Here is a 16,788-nt window from a genome sequence, read left to right as displayed (position 1 = left end):
AACAAATTAATATTTTATCCTACTTGACAGTTGGAAGGAGGAAGTAAAAGATATCCACCGAAGCATTGATCAAGTACTGTTCAGCTAGGTCGTGAACCCCCACGCACTTTTATATATACATACATATATACATGCATAGGATGAGGGTTAGAATTTAGCTCTTGTCACCGGGTCCAATTATGTTGTAGTCAACGGATTATCTTGGATAAAATAGTCTCGATCATAGCCTTTTGTTTCGTTTCTCACATACGGCACCAATGATGGAGTCCTCGAATTCGTACCTCAAATCCTAATTCATCTTCACATCCCTCAGTCTTCAATCATTTATGCTTCGAACCTGCAAACAAGGGAGATCGAGGGTGCCCTCAATTTCCCCTCCTCCTATGCTTAAATCAGACTCTGTCAAGAAGAACATAGTATTGCCTGAAATTAAATAATGTACCTTCTAGGGTTTATATAAGAGGAGGTGTGAGGTGTAGGATATCGAGATATTTGGGATATTTGATATATCCTGAAAATATTTGGTGTGATCTTCCTAAGATATATTAAGAAAGTATATATAATAGGAGATAGAAATTGTCTCATTGGGTCAAGTCCACGGGCTTTATTTAGTTAGAATGCTTCGCTAGGCCTACTTAGTGGGCTACTAGGGTGGAGTCCATTAGGGCCTTAAAAGATCACATTTTAACATGCGACTTGAGGATCATAAGTCCTCAATTGCAACTAAGAGCCTAAGGTTATTACTATATCAAATGAGGCCTATAGCTACAATTTTTTTCCGTCACTTCATAAAACAGTCGACACAAATAAAATATTCAGAAAATCTAACTACACTTTCCGATAGCGTCCTCCTGTTCTTCTTCTTAGCGACACGGTTTCTTGCGTCGGGAATAGCGAACGCTTCTTAGTGTAGTTATATCACAATTCTAGAACGCTTTTGTAAAAAGTCGTAGGCCAATTTGTTTTTTGTTTTGCTCTACAAAGAGAAAAAATAAATTAGTGAATAAATTGGCTCCCAATATCACCCAAAAAGATATGCAATTAATTGGCCGCACTTAAAGGTGCGTAGCCCTTGTTTGACTAAACCTAAGCCTTTCACAATTTTACAGTTCAACATTTTCACCCATTTTCTCCTCTTCCCTCGCTAGATCCTCCCCAAATTCAAAAGAAGCACCATCCCCTGACGATTTCTCCTGCCATTTCATAGCCTTGCAGCCTCGATTATCTTTCAGGATTGGAAGAAGCTCGACTTGTGGGGAATAGTTGTCGGGATTCTTGAGGAGCGGGACTAGGAGCTAGGCAAGCATTTGCGTTTGGAGCAGAAGCAACCCTGCTTCAATGTAAGATCTTTCTCTTGTTGCTCTACCAAATTTGTGAGTGAAGTGTGGAATTTTGTGTTTGTGTTACTTTATATTCCATTAAGGAGATGTGTTTGTTTCGTCGGTGAAAGAGCTGCTCTGTGAATCTTGCTTGTGCTACTCTCTTGATTTGAGTAAAAGGTGGATCTTTTTTGTTTGTCTTGCTACCCTCGCGAGTTGTGTTGGAATTTCTAATGTTAGCATTGCTCTATTAATCTTGTTGCTTTCTCCACCATTTCGATTTTTGTGCTTGCTTGGTGCTCTTACGGTTAGTTTCTTGGGTTTGACCTTCTGCTCATTTGTCGTATCTACGCTCTTTGTTTATTGATGAGCTTATAGAGAGAGGGCAAATCTTAGAGAGAGATGGAGAGAGCTTAGGAACAGAATGGTGTTGTAAAAGAAGAGATTAATAACCTTTAAACAAAGACTAGCTCATATTACAATGGTGGGACTTCGTTTATTTATTTGTTGAAGTCCTTTTCTCATGGGCAAATCTCAAGAAAATCTTTACTCATGAGAATCCTCTTTTTTTTAATCCTATTCTTATTCCTTCATTCTCAAGAGCTCAGACAAGACCAATTTAAATAAAATTTCATAAATATATAAGCTCTCTCTTTCTTGTTTGTGTGTTTTCATTTGTCACCTTTGTTTCTTATTTCTTAATCCTTAAGTTGGGCACTCTTTTGGGTCTATATACAATTGTGGAGTTAGAAGTCCATACTATATGAGTCTGTTGGGAAAGCGAGGAAATTAGATAAAATAGAGGAGGAAATAATATTCTTTGTACGACATTGGTAAAAGGTATAGAGTGAAAGAGAACTATATTTTTAGGCAGTTATCACTATCACCTTTTACGTAGAGGTAATTTAAGCAAAATTTATTTTGGCATGAATTAGCTCCACATATATGCGTGACCCTCCAAAAGAGATTTACTAGTAATTGAAACTTGGTTGAAAATATAACTAAATCCTCGCACCGAAAAAAAAAATATAACTAAATCCATTATGAAACTTGCCAAAATTTACCACATAAGGCTTTTTAGTTCACAGTTTATATTCTATGTGTTTGACTAAAAAATATAATAAAAAGGTTCCATTCTCATGTCACAATTTCCTTTTAAGATAAACGAGACATTATAGAGGAAACAAAATAAAGCAGAGCATCCTCATACAAATAAAAGTCACACTTCATTATATATACTTTTAATATTTTAGTATTCCTCTAGTATCGGTAAAAGTAATTTCCATTAAATTTGATTATAGCTCAGCTAAATTAAGGTTTCCTTCTAGATATGAAGGAGCATAGGTCTTTGCATTTAATCCTATTGGAGTGTCTTATTCCATGCTAACTAACATACTATAAGTGATTCTCACAACTTTAAAAAATATCGTGAATAGAGCATGGATATGTACTAAAATGATGATTTTTCCTTGCTCTTGTGTTTTATTTGCTTTGTCATATTGCTTTAAATTGGGAATTATAATATCATGAATAATGTGTGAATATATGAAAATTATAATGTTCCCTCTCCCTTTTCCACAATATTTTTCTTTTTGCTAATCTAAATCAAGTTTCACAGAGCTGTCAATGATTGGTCTTTTTTCTTTTTGCTTTTTACTTTATTGTTTAGTCTTATCTTGCTACTCTAATTTGTATTGTCTAACATGCAAATACCAAAGTTGAATTATTTTTTCTTTGATTTGTTTGATGATGATTTAGAGCTATTTCACTTAAATTTTCAATATGTTCAAATGCTAAAATGAAGGTTAACTATTAAATTTTTATTGAATCAATGATGGTTAGAAGTTGGATAAGTGAGTCAAGGTCAAGCAAGGCTTATCTCAGTGGTGTTGCTTATTTTATGAAATTTGCATATGAGAATGCCCTAATCGGCAGGAAAATATTATGTCCATGTAAAAAAATGTTATAACAAGAATTACTTAGTTCCTGAATTAGTTGAAGATCACTTGTTGTGGAATGGCTTCTTGCTGAGCTATACAACATGGGTGTTTCACGGAGAATCTATTCCACAATCCCTGCATGCTGCTTGTGAGAATCATTTTGAACATTTTGGGCAATCTCTAGTTGCTACCTATCAACATCAACATACTTTCTCTGGTCAAAACATTGCGGAAGAGCAAAGAAACATGGTTGGACAGGAATAAAGGATAGAACTAGTTAGAGATGCTTTAGGATTACATGGACCAAATATGAATGAGGAACCATTTTGTGATGTCCCTGATGGTGCCAATGTCTTAGAACCTACTGTGCAATGTGATACTAGTGAAACAAATCAGTTTCACAAGTTGATGGAAGAGTGCAATGAATCATAATGTCCGAATTATCGTAATCACTCTAAGGTGTCTTTCCTCGTGAATCTTTACCACCTAAGGGTTTCACATGGTTGGTTAGGAAAATATTTTCCTATTCTGCTTGAAATTTTAAATAATGCTTTTCTTGAGGGTACCGACTCGCCATCATCTTATTGTAATGCCAAAAAGATGCTCAAAGCATTGGATCTTGCATATAAAAAGATCCACACTTGTCCAAATGATTGCATGCTATTTCGAGGTGATGAAGATGGTGAAGTATGCCAAAGATATGGCACTCCAAGGTGGCATCAAAAGAAGATGAAGATAATGAAGCATGACAGTATGGATTCAACGCTGAAGAAAAGAAAACCAGCGAAAGTATTAAGATATTTTCCTTTAATACCACTGCTGAAATGACTATATATCTCCTCTAAGACAGCTTCTTCCATGCGATGGCACCATGAGGGCGGCACCAAGGATGGAAGTTGAGACATCCAACAGATGCCTTCGCATGAAAATCATTTGATGAACGCTATCCTGACTTTGTTGTTGATCCTCACAATACAAGACTAGGTCTAGCTAGTGATGGCTTTAATCCATTTAGAACAATAAGTACAACATACAGTACTTGGCCGGTCATCCTCATGCCCTACAACGTTGAACCTTGGGTATGTATGAAGCGTTCATCCATCTTGTTGTCAATGGTCATACCTGATGAGAAAGGGCCAGGTAATAATATCGATGTCTGCTTGCAACCACTAATTGTATAGCTAAAACAATTGTGGCAAGGCGTCGAAGCATTTGATGATGCATCTATTGGTAAAAGTTTTAACCTGCTAGCCGCACTCCTTTGGACTGTGAATGACTTCATGCATATGCTAACTTATCTGGCTGGAGTGCAAAAGGTCGAATTGCGTGTCCATCTTGTGGTATTTTACCCATTCACAATGGCTAACTCATGGAGGAAAATTTTGCTATATGAGTCCTTGTTACTAGTTGGAGCCAAACCATGAATTTCGTTATCAAAAAGAACAATTTGACGGGACTATACAGCTGCGGCCTCCCCCAATCGCACTTTATGGACCTGAAGTTTTAGCGCAAGTAGAAAGGATGAATCATGTGTATGGCAAACCAAGGAAGTTATCCTAGAAAAGAGATCGCGATCAAGGTTCTACATCTGTCAATGGAGGTATTGAAGATGAAATTGATAGAGCCCAACAAGATATGGTCTTTGATGATGTTGATGACCTTATTGAGGATGGTGATAACTTCGATTTAGGCCAAAATCATGGCGTAAGGGCTGATTCAGTAATGATAGGTGGGAAAACATTCTTGTGGAAGAAAAGGAGCATTTTCTTTGAACTTCCATATTGGCAGTACAACCTTCTTCATCATAGTTTGGATGTTATGCATATTGAGAATAAAGTATGCGATAATTTGATTGGGACATTATTTAATTTGGACAAAAAGAGCAAAGATAACATGAAAACGCATCTTGACCAACAAGAGATGGGAATGAGGCATGAGCTTCATCCAAAGATTCTCCCAAATGGAAAAATCGATTTGCCACCAGCAAGCTTCACCTTATCCACCAAGGAAAACGATCTCTTGTTGACATCCTTGAAGAATTTGAAAGTTCCCGATGGATATTCTTCAAACATTTCTCGAGGTATAAATTTAAAGTAGAGGAAGTTGTCAAATCTTAAAGAATCACAACGCTCATATTCTAATGCAAGGTGTTCTTCCACTTGCTTTACGAGGAATTGTGCCAAATTCGGTAGCTACAGCAATTTCAAAGTTATCACTTTTCTTCAAGAAGCTCTGTTCCAAAACTTTGGATCCTAATGATCTTGATGAATTGCAAGCCCAAGCTTCAATTTCCCTTTGTCATTTGGATAGAATATTCCCGCCCAGTTTCTTTACCATAATTGTGCATTTAATTATACATTTGCCTTCGGAGGCTAGACTTGGGCCCCAGTGCATTATAGGTGAATGTATCCCATTGAAAGGTTAGATTTTCTGATCCTATAGGATATCTATATTTAAAATTTTATCATTTAGGTCACTCTCATACTTTTAACCATTGTGATATAGGTTTCTAGTTCAATTAAAGTCTTATGTTCGAAATCAGGCACATCCCGAAGGATCAATTGCCGAAGGGTACATTGCTGAAGAGTGTGCTATATATTGTGCAAGATACCTTCCCCACATAGAATCGGTTATAAATCGACCAAAAAGGAATTATGAGGGTGCAAATGGGGATAAATACTTAGTCAATTCCAGTGGTCGATATTTGGGCAAAGACCAAAGCATTGTCCTTGATGACAAGTTACTTTCTCAAGCACATCATTGTGTTCTCCTTCATAGTGATGAAATGTTACCTTATCGAAGGTTAGTAGCTCTCCCTTTAGCCCTTTTAAACAAGTTCATCAACCACGTGAATAGGATATGTATAACTTGATAACAAACGATACAGGAAATTTTTGGATCAGCAATGAGCAAATGATCCCTATACTGGAGTTTCTCAAATTATTGAGAATCAATGACTTGTGGAGAAATTTGCTGATTGGCTTTTGAGTGAGGTAATAATAGAGTATAATGTTATGGCATATTGAAGTATAATATTAAACAGATACATGAACTTTAAGTTGATAATTTTTTTATTGAAGCACTTGCGACCTAATTTTTAGGTGCCATATATGATGGAAGCCGATTGCCCGGAAGATGTGATCACATTTGCACAAGGCCCAAGCAATTTTTATCGAAAATTTGATGGTTTTTTCATAAATGGGTATAGATTTCACACGAAGGAGCGGGAGAAATCTCTTAGAACCCAAAATGGTACAGTCCTAGTCGAAGCGGATGAGAAAAATTACTATGGTTCTCTAACTGATATTTTGGAGTTGGATTACTACGGAAAACTCAAAGTTGTTTTACTTCGTTGTGATTGGGTAGAAGTGAGATCATCTAGGGGTTTGAAGCAAGATGCAAGTGGCCATATCCTTGTAAATTTCTCAAGATTGATACACGTGCGCATTTTATTGAAGGATGATCCGTTTATTTTTTTCATCACAAGCGAAACAAGTATTTTATCTACAAGTAACTAAAGGTACAAATTGGTCATCGGTGGTACTCGTAAACCAAGACACTTATATGAGGCAGGAGATGCATTAGATGGCTATGATGACACCCATTCTTTACCTTTTTGTTTCTTTTCTATTAACTGATTATTAGCACCTTATCATATGATTGACTAATGTTTTATGATTTTTGTCCATATAGATATGCTTCTTTTTTTTTTCCTTTAGATTTGGGGAAAGGTCAAATTTGGTCCTCAACTTTTAATTATTTTTCTATCTTAGTCCTAAATCTTTTCTTTGGCTCGATTTTGTCCTCAATCTTTTCCGCATGGTGTGAGTTCAGTCCTTCCGTCCAAAATTCCATTCATTTTCCCTGACATGTATATTCATCAAATGAAAGTGCGTTATGTGCACGATAGATCATTGCTACTCTAAACCGGTTGTTATAGAGCAAATCCGATTCTTTTTTTAATCAGACATGTAAATCGAACTAAGATATTTTCGGTTCTTTTAGGATTCCAGCTATCTGTCAATGCGTGAGACGATGAAAGAGAAGCAATGGCTGGAATCCTAAAAGAATCGGAAATATCTTAGTCTGGTTTACGTATCTAATTAAAAAAAGAATCGGATTTGTTCTATAACAACCGGTTTAGAGTAGCAGTGATTTGTCATGCATGTGGCGCACTCTCATTTGAAAAATATACATGTAAGAGAAAATGAACGGAATTTTGGACGGAAGGACTGAACTCATATTGCGCGAAAAAGATTGAGAACGAAATCCAACCAAAGAAAAAATTTAGGACTAAGATAGAAAAAGAGCTAATGGTTGAGGGCGAAATTTCACCTTTTCCCTTTAAATTTCAGTAATTTAATATCTTCATGGTCAACTTGCTTGTATTTTATCTATTTGCAGCAAGCTTATAGTTGCATCATGTGAAACTTCTTTTTTTCTCCGTTTTGTTTATTTATTTATTTATTTATTTTATGATATAATGAATGATTAATCGAAATTTTTAACTCATTTTGCAGGATGGTAAGAAAAAAGCTTTTGAAAACCGTAGAGACCACTGTTAGTGCTAAATTGGAAAATGATTCAAGTGGTTAGGAAACTCTGTTACAGACTCGAGGTCATCACCAACTACTCCCGAAAATGAAACATTTCGAAGTCCAGATGATACCCATCGTGACTCGCCAAGGGGCACCGAACAATCTCAGCTCAATGACTCTCAAAATATGGAGTCTTATAACATTATCGGTCAGCACCTTCCTTATTGAAAAATTCATGTTCCATGCTCTTTTTATCTGAATTATTAAATATTTCATTCCTTAGATGGTGAAGGAAGAACAAGAGCGAAGGGAGGGGTTGCACGGGCAAAGGATGTTCGGAGTTTGTCAAATGGTGAAAAATCATTGTTTGTGTTAATGAACTTGGCCACCCAATTGAGAAGCCAGATGGCATATCAAGTATTTGACTTAGAACAGTTGCTCGTCGCGGAAATCTACGCCCACTTAAATATGTCAATTGGAAGAAAGTGTCTCGTCTCAAGAAAAATTATCAAGAACTTAACAATGGTAAGTTATCAAGACTGGACTTCAACTCTTAAATTCCATCTTTCATTGGTTACTCCTGAAAATTATGCCTTATTTAGTCTATCTTATAGTAAAGTAGTCCTTCATATATTGTCTTTTTCTTTTGGGTTGAGAACTTTATATATAGACTTAGATGCTTCTAGTTTACCAGAAAAAATTGAGTTTGCTTATAGTAAGTCAAGAATCAATATTTAATAACAGATAAGATATCTTGCCACGAATATAGCGAATGACTTATTATGAGTATTGTCAAAATAAGCTCGTTCTAATAAGTATATCTTGACAAAATAACGTGTGGTCACAATATCTTATAACTTATGGTGATAAACTTGTTTTCACGATGAAAACGCTATATAATGTGTGTCACAATATATGAAAATATGTATATATTTATATGTTAGTTATTACGAAAATATTTAGTTTGCGGCGCTTACACAATACTAAAAATATGTGTATACTATATGTATCTACATACATATTAAGTATGTGCATCATGAGATTTTATTTAGTGTAATTTAACATTCTTCTCATAATATACAGATTAAGCATGTATGTACATATATGTTAGTTATTATGAGAATACTTAATTTTCGATACTCACACAATATTAAAAATGTGTGTATACATATAAATATATATGTCTCTACATACATATTAATTATGTGCATTATGTGACTTTATTTAGTGTAATTTAACATTCTTACCACAATATACTTTGCTTGTGATAAATTTTTTTTCGTAACAATAGAATTTATCACAAGATACAAAATTTATTGTTGTGGATAAAAAATGTTGTATAGCTTAGCTAGGCTTTTTCACCCCATCCTTCAATCAAAAGGCTGTATACATAACTAGCCTTTTTCCTCCTCCAATGGCTGCCTCCCCTGAACTAAAGACATCACTATAAATGACCCCACTATAAAAGAGAACACCAGCATCAACGACACCATTCTTCTTTTGCTGCAGCGGCTTGATTGCACCTCCACCTCCATTGATGGACTTGCCTGCAACAACGGCGATGATCACAAAATTAAGCATAGACATTAAGAAAGATAGAGACCGATCAAATATAAATGGACCGAACTTTCTAACCTCCCGCCATTTTGAAGAAATTCCACAGTAAAATGCGACTTTCTTTATCTTCTTCTTCTGGGTCTCTGAACCACAATTTCACCTTCTCTCTATTCCCTCTGTCTGACTCTCACGCTCGCCAACGAAGACACATTGAGAGCTTTGTCCCCTTTAAGAAGCCGCTCCCAACGTTCTTCAATCTATGACCGTCCAATCTCCTAGTGATCTAACGGTCATGGAGGGGCTCGGGAATTGTAGCCGTTGGCGAGTATCACTATGTTTAATTAGATAAAGTCTGGAACTAAATTATAATTCCAAAAAATATGCTAAGACGAAACATTAAGAAAGATTTGAGTGATACTTAACACTTTTTAAAAATATGATGAAGTGACTTGAATACAAAAATACAACTTCGATCCTCGAGAAGCATCTTTGTTCACATGGAGAATAATTTCGAAATCGCGATAACAATGTCTCTCACAAGTTTTAATTCCATTGAAAGAACAACATTTAATAGCATTGCTATAAATAGAATAAGGACACTTGGACTCAAGAACAGAAGTTGGGATCTCCAGAAGTGCATTAGTTTAGAGGAAGAATCACCTTCAATACTCGATTTCTTGAAATTTGGAGAGCAATGTTGTAGACAGTTTTTAATCATATCGAAAGAAAAACATATAACACCGTTTGCGTGGTAGGTGGTACGTACTTTGAAAGAGATTTCACATATTATCTTGTTCGAGATATTAGGAAGGAGCTTGATATCTCTATGTAAATCTCCCCCCCATCCTTCAATTACAATAACAAATAAGATTTCCTACCACAAAAATAGCAGATGACTTGTTACGGGTCTTGTTAAAATAAGCTCATTCAAATAAGTATATCGCGACAAAATAACGTTTGGTCACAATATCTTATAACTTATGGTGATAAATTTATTTTTGCGATGAAAACGTTATATATTGCGTGTCACAATATATAAAAATATGTAAATACATATATGTTAGTTATTAAGGAATACTTAATTTGTGGCACTTACACAATATTGAATATATGTGTATACTATATGTATCTATATACATATTTAGTATATGCACTATAAAACTTTATTTAGTGTAATTTAACATTCTTCTCACAATATACAGATTAAGTATGTATATACATATATAATAGTTGAATACTTGGTCTTCGACGCTCACACGATATTGAAGATATGTGTATACATATAAATATATGTCTCTACGTACACATTAAGTATGTGCATTATGTGACCTTACTTAGTATAATTTAACATTCTTATCACAATATACTTTTCTTGCGATAAAATTTCTTTTGCAATAATGTAATTTATCACAACATACAAATTTTTTTCTAGTGAATCAAAAAGGTTGTACAACTTAGCTAGCCTTTTTCACCCCATCCTTCAATCAAAAGGCTGTATAGCTTAGCTAGCATTTTTCCTCCTCCACTGGTTTCCTCTCCTGCAACAAAGACGCTACTATAAACGATCCCATTATAAAAGAGAAACACCGGAATCAACGGCACCATTCTTCTTTTGATGTTGCATCTTGATTGCACCTCCACCTCCATGGATGGCCTCGCCTGCAACAACGACAAAGATCACAAAATTAAGCACAAACGTTAAGAAAGATCGAGACCGATCAAATAGAAATGTTCCCAAGTTTCTAACCTCTCGCCATGTTGAAGAAATCCCGAAGCAAAATGCGACTTTCTTCTTGTTCTTCTTCTGGGTCTCTTAACTACAATTTCACCTTCTCTCTACTCTCTCTATTGGATTCTCGCGCTCACAAATAGAGACACACTTAGGGCTTTGTCCCCCTTAAGAAGCCACTCCTAACGATCTTCAATCTCTGATCGTCTGATCTCCTAATGATCTAACGGTCATGGAGGGGGCTCGGGAATTGTTGCCACTGGAGAATATCACTTTGTTTAATTAGATAAAGATTTGAGTGGTAATTAACACTATTTCTAAAAATAGGATGAAGCGACTAAACACAAAAATACAAGTTCAATCCTTGAGAAGCGTCTTTGTTCACATGGAGAATAATCTCGAAATCGCGATAACAATGTCTCTCACAAGTTTTAATTCCATCAAAAGAAAAACATTTAATAGCATTTCTCTATATAGAATGAGGAGACTTGGACTCAAGAACACAAGTTGGGAACTCGAGAAGTGCATTAGTTTAGAGGAAGAATCACCTTCAACACTCGATTTCCTGAAATTACAATAGTAATGTCTCAGACAATTTTTAATCATTTCGAAAGGAAAACATATAACTCTGTTTGTGTGGTAGGTGGCATGTACTTTGAATGAGATTTCACATTTTATCTTGTTCGAGATATTAGGAAGGAGCTTTGACATCACCATGTAAATCTCTACCCCATCCTTCAATCACAATAACCGATTAGATTTCTTGTCACGAAAATAGCGGATGACCTATTATGGGTCTTGTCAAAATAAGCTCATCCAAATAAGTATATCATGATAAAATAATGTTTGCTCACAATATCTTATAACTTATTTTCGCGATGAAAACACTATATAATGTGTCATAATATATAAAAATATGTATATACATATATGTTAGTTATTATGGAAATACTTAATTTGTGACTCTTACTCAATATTGAAGATATGTGTATACTATATGTATCTATATACATATTAAGTATGTGAATTATGTGACTTTATTTAGTATAATTTTATATTCTTTTCACAATATACAGATTAAGTATGTACATACATGCATATTAAGTATGTATGTAAATATATGTTAGTTATTATGGGAATACTTGATTTTCGGCGCGCACACAATATTGAATATATGTGTATACGTATAAATATATATGTCTCTACATACATATTACGTATGTGCATTATAGACTTCATTTAGTATAATTTAACATTCGCAGCAATAGAATTTATCACAACATACTAAATATCTTGTAGTGAATCAAAAAGTTTGTATAGCTTAGCTAGCCTTTTATAGCCCATCCTTCAATCAAAAGGTTGTACGGCTTAGCTAGCCATATTCCTCCTTCAATGGCTGCCTCCCCTACAACAAAGACACCACTATAAACGACCCCATTATAAAAGAGAACATCGGCATCCACAGCACCATTCTTTTTTTGATGCTGCGTCTTGACTGCACCTCCACCTCCATTGATGGCCTCGCCTGCAACAACGACGAAGATCCCAAAATTAAGCACAGACGTTAAGAAAGATCACGATCGATCAAATAGAAATGGTCCCAAGTTTCTAACCTCTCGCCATATTGAAGAAATCCCGCAGCAAAATGCGACTTTCTCTTTCTCCTTCTTCTGGGTCTCTAAACCACAATTTCACCTTCTCTCTACTCTCTCTATCTGATGCTCACGCTCGCAAATAGAGACACACCGAGAGCTCTATCCCCATTAAGAAGCTGCTCCCAACGGTCTTCATCTTTAACCGTCCGATCTCCTAATGATCTATCGGTCACGGAGGGGGCTCGGGAATTGTAGCCGTTGGCGAATATCACTTTGTTTAATTAAATAAGTTTGGAATTAAATTATAATTCCAAAAAATACGCTAAGACGAAACATTAAGAAAGATTTGAGTGATACTTTACACCATTTCTAAAAATAAGATGAAGCGACTTGAACACAAAAATACAAGTTCGATCCAAGAGAAACATCTTTGTTCACATGGAGAATAATCTCGAAATCGCTATAACAATGTCTCTCACAAGTTTTAATTCCATCGAAAGAAAAACATTTAATAGCATTCCTATAAATAGAATTAGGAGACTTGGACTCAAGAACACAAATTAGGATCTCGAGAAGTGCATTAGTTTAGAGGAAGAATCACCTTCAATACTTAATTTCCCGAAATTACGAGAGCAATGTCTCAAACAATTTTTTAGCAAATCGAAAGAAAAACATATAACACCGTTTGCATGGTCAGTGGTATGTACTTTGAAAGAGATTTCACATTTTATCTTGTTTTAACGGGTCTTGTCAAAATAAGCTCATCCAAATAAGTATATCATGACAAGATAACGTTTGGTCACAATATCTTATAATTTCTGATGATAAACTTACTTTCGCGATGAAAACGCTATATAATGTGTCACAATATATGAAAATATGTATATACATATATATTAGCTATTGTGGAAATACATAATTTGTGACGCTTACACAATATTAAAGATATGTGTATACTATATGTATCTATATACAAATTAAGTATGTGGATTATGAGACTTTATTTTGTTTAATTTAACATTATTCTCGTAATATACAGATTAAGTATGTATATACATGAATATTAAGTATGTATATATATATATGTTAGTTATTATGGGAATATTTGGTTTTCGTTGCTCACACAATATTGAAGATATGTGTATACATATAAATATATATGTCTTTACATACATATCAAGTATGTGCATTATGAGACTTTATTTAATGTAGTTTAAAATTCTTATCACAATATAATTTTCTTGTGATAAAATTTATTTCAGAGCAATAGAATTTATCACAACATACAAAATTTCTTCTTGTAAATCAAAAAGGCTGTATAGCTTTGCTAGCGTTTTTCCTCCTCCAATGGCTGCCTCCCCTACAACAAAGACACCACTATAAATGACCCCATTATATAAGAGAGCACCGACATCAACGACACCATTCTTCTTTTGATGCTGCGTCTTGGCTGCACCTCCACCTCCATTGATGGCCTCGCCTGCAACAACGACGAAGATTACAAAATTAAGCACAAACATTAAGAAAGATCGAGATTGATCAAATAGAAATGGTCCCAAGTTTCTAATGTCTCGCCATATTGAAGAAATCCCGCAGCAAAATGCGACTTTCTTCTTCTACTTCTTCTTGGTCTTTGAACCACAATTTCACCTTCTCTCTACTCTCTCTGTCTGACTCTCACGCTCGCAAACAGAGACACGGTGAAAGCTTTGTCCCATTTAAGAAGCCGCTCCCAACGGTCTTCAATCTCTTACCGTCTGATCTCCTAATGATCTAATGGTCATGGAGGGGGCTTGGGAATTGTAGTCGTTGGCGAATATCACTTTGTTTAATTAGATAAAGACTGGGACTGTATTAAAATTCCAACAAATATGCTAAGACGAAACATTAAGAAAGATTTGAGTGATACTTAACACTATTTCTAAAAATAGGACGAAGCGACTTGAACACAAAAATACAAGTTTGAAACTCGAGAAGCGTCTTTGTTCACATGGAGAATAATTTCGAAATCGCAATAACAATGTCTCTCATGAGTTTTAATTCCATTGAAAGAAAAAACATTTAATAATATTTCTATAAATAGAATGAGGAGACTTGGCTCAAGAACACAAGTTGAGATCTCGAGAAGTGCATTAGTTTAGAGGAAATATCACCTTTAATACTCGATTTCCTGAAATTACGAGAGAAATGTCTCAGACAAATTTTTAATCATATCGAAAGAAAAACATATAGCACCGTTTGCGTGGTAGGTGGTATGTACTTTAAAAGAGATTTCACATTTTATCTTGCTCGAGATATTAGGAAGGAGCTTTGATATCACCATGTAAATCTCCTCCCCATCCTTCAATTACAATAACAGATAAGATTTCCTACCACAAAAATAGCGGATGACTTGTTACAGGTCTCATCAAAATAAGCTTATCCAAATAAGTATATCGTGACAAAATAACGTTTGGTCACAATATCTTATAATTTATGGTGATAAATTTATTTTCGCGATGAAAACATTATATAATGTGTGTAACAATAAATGAAATATGTATATACATATATGTAAGTTATTATGGAAATCTTTAATTTGTGGCACTTACGCAATATTGAAGATAAGTGTACACTATAAGTATCTATATACATATTAAGTATGTGTTTTATGAGACCTTATTTAGTGTAATTTAGCATTCTTCTCATAATATACAGATTAAGTATGTATATACATACATATTAAGTATGAATATACATATATATTAGTTATTATGGGAATACTTCGTTTTCGACGCTCACACAATATTGAAAATATGTGTATACATATAATTATATTTGACTCAACATACATATTAAGTATGTGTATTATGAGACTTCATTTAATGTAATTTCATAATACACTTTTCTTATGATAAAATTTCTTTCGTAGCAATCAGTGTTATTAGAACCGGACCGAATATCGAACCAGTCGAGATATGGGTTCATGGGTTTGATGGACTAGACTGCATGTTTAATTATAAAATAAATAAATATTTGTTATTTTAAGAAAATAATATAAAATATAAGAAAGTAGTAATAAATATTAGATAATATGTGTGCAAATCCTCCTCCGCAGAAAAAGCAGCCAATCCCTCCCTCCCCCTTGTCCACACTCTCTCACAATCCCCTTTCTTGGCCCGGGAGTAATATTGAATCGAATCCCTTCTCTCGTTGCTCTCTGCCTTTACCCTTTACTTTCAAGAACATTGCATCTGTCTCCTCATGTTCTTTGTCTTTGATTCATTCATATTGATCATCAGTTGCATGCAGCTCGAAAGGAACTAGCTTGCAGATCCACCATTTTTGGGTTTCAAGGTAAGAATTGCTTCCATTTGAGCAAGTGTTTCTGAAAGCTTAGATCCTTTGATTGATGAAGCTGATTAGAAAATGGGTCTACTTTTCCACCAAACTTTGTTAAACTGGACGCAAAAGAAGAGAGATGAGAAGCAATGGAGAAGCCAAGAAGAGACAGAAGGAGAAAAGGAAGCCGAGAAGAGGCGACTTGCAATTGAAACTTCGACCCTCGTTCGTCAGTTCACATGGAGACTTCGAGATCGAGACTTCAACACTACTTGCAGCCAGAAAACAAAGAAGAGGTGAACTGGTGAAGGTGAAGCCGTGATTCGTGAAGATGAATACTTGGGTTCCATAATTTCATTTGGCCTTTTGTGTTTTTTGTTCTTCAGATTTAGGTCCTTCATGTTTAAAAAATTATGAACTCATCCAACCGGCCGGTTCACCTGGATTCGATGAGTTTGCCTAAAAATCGCCCGTTTTTTTGGGTTCACTGATCTATTTAACCTAACCAGATCGGACATAGATCCAGATTCCAGTTCGATCGGTTGAACCGTTCGGTCCAGTCCGATTCTAATAACAGTGGTAGCAATAGAATTATCATAACATACAAAATTTCTTGTAGTAGATAAAAAAGGTTGTATAGCATAGCCAACCTTTTTCACCCCATCCTTCAATCAAAAGGCTGTATAGCTTAGCTAGCCTTTTTCCTCCTCTAATGGCTGCCTCCCCAGCAATAAAGATACCACTATAAACGACCCCATTATAAAAGAGAATGCCAGCATCAACGACACC

At 35.1% G+C, this 16,788-nt stretch overlaps 2 long non-coding RNA genes across 3 annotated transcripts; both read left to right on the top strand.

Annotated features, from left to right (window-relative positions):
• Nucleotides 1–956: 956 nt before the first annotated feature.
• LOC116201578 lies at nucleotides 957–8,334 on the top strand. The gene is made up of 3 exons (XR_004155901.1): nucleotides 957–1,340; nucleotides 7,780–8,005; nucleotides 8,081–8,334. It is a non-coding gene; the product is annotated as an uncharacterized LOC116201578 (long non-coding RNA).
• Nucleotides 8,335–15,765: 7,431 nt separating this feature from the next.
• Nucleotides 15,766–16,490, top strand: LOC116201152. 2 transcript variants are annotated; one of them, XR_004155812.1, is made up of 2 exons: nucleotides 15,766–16,014; nucleotides 16,135–16,490. It is a non-coding gene; the product is annotated as an uncharacterized LOC116201152 (long non-coding RNA). The 2 variants fall into 2 exon arrangements; XR_004155813.1 differs by having other exon boundaries at nucleotides 16,132–16,490.
• Nucleotides 16,491–16,788: the final 298 nt, after the last annotated feature.

This window comes from Punica granatum, chromosome 3, assembly GCF_007655135.1.
Source record: "Punica granatum isolate Tunisia-2019 chromosome 3, ASM765513v2, whole genome shotgun sequence".
Lineage (NCBI taxonomy): Eukaryota > Viridiplantae > Streptophyta > Magnoliopsida > Myrtales > Lythraceae > Punica > Punica granatum.
The sequence above is the reverse complement of the archived record's forward strand: the minus strand, read 5'-3'. Positions and strand labels throughout refer to the sequence as shown.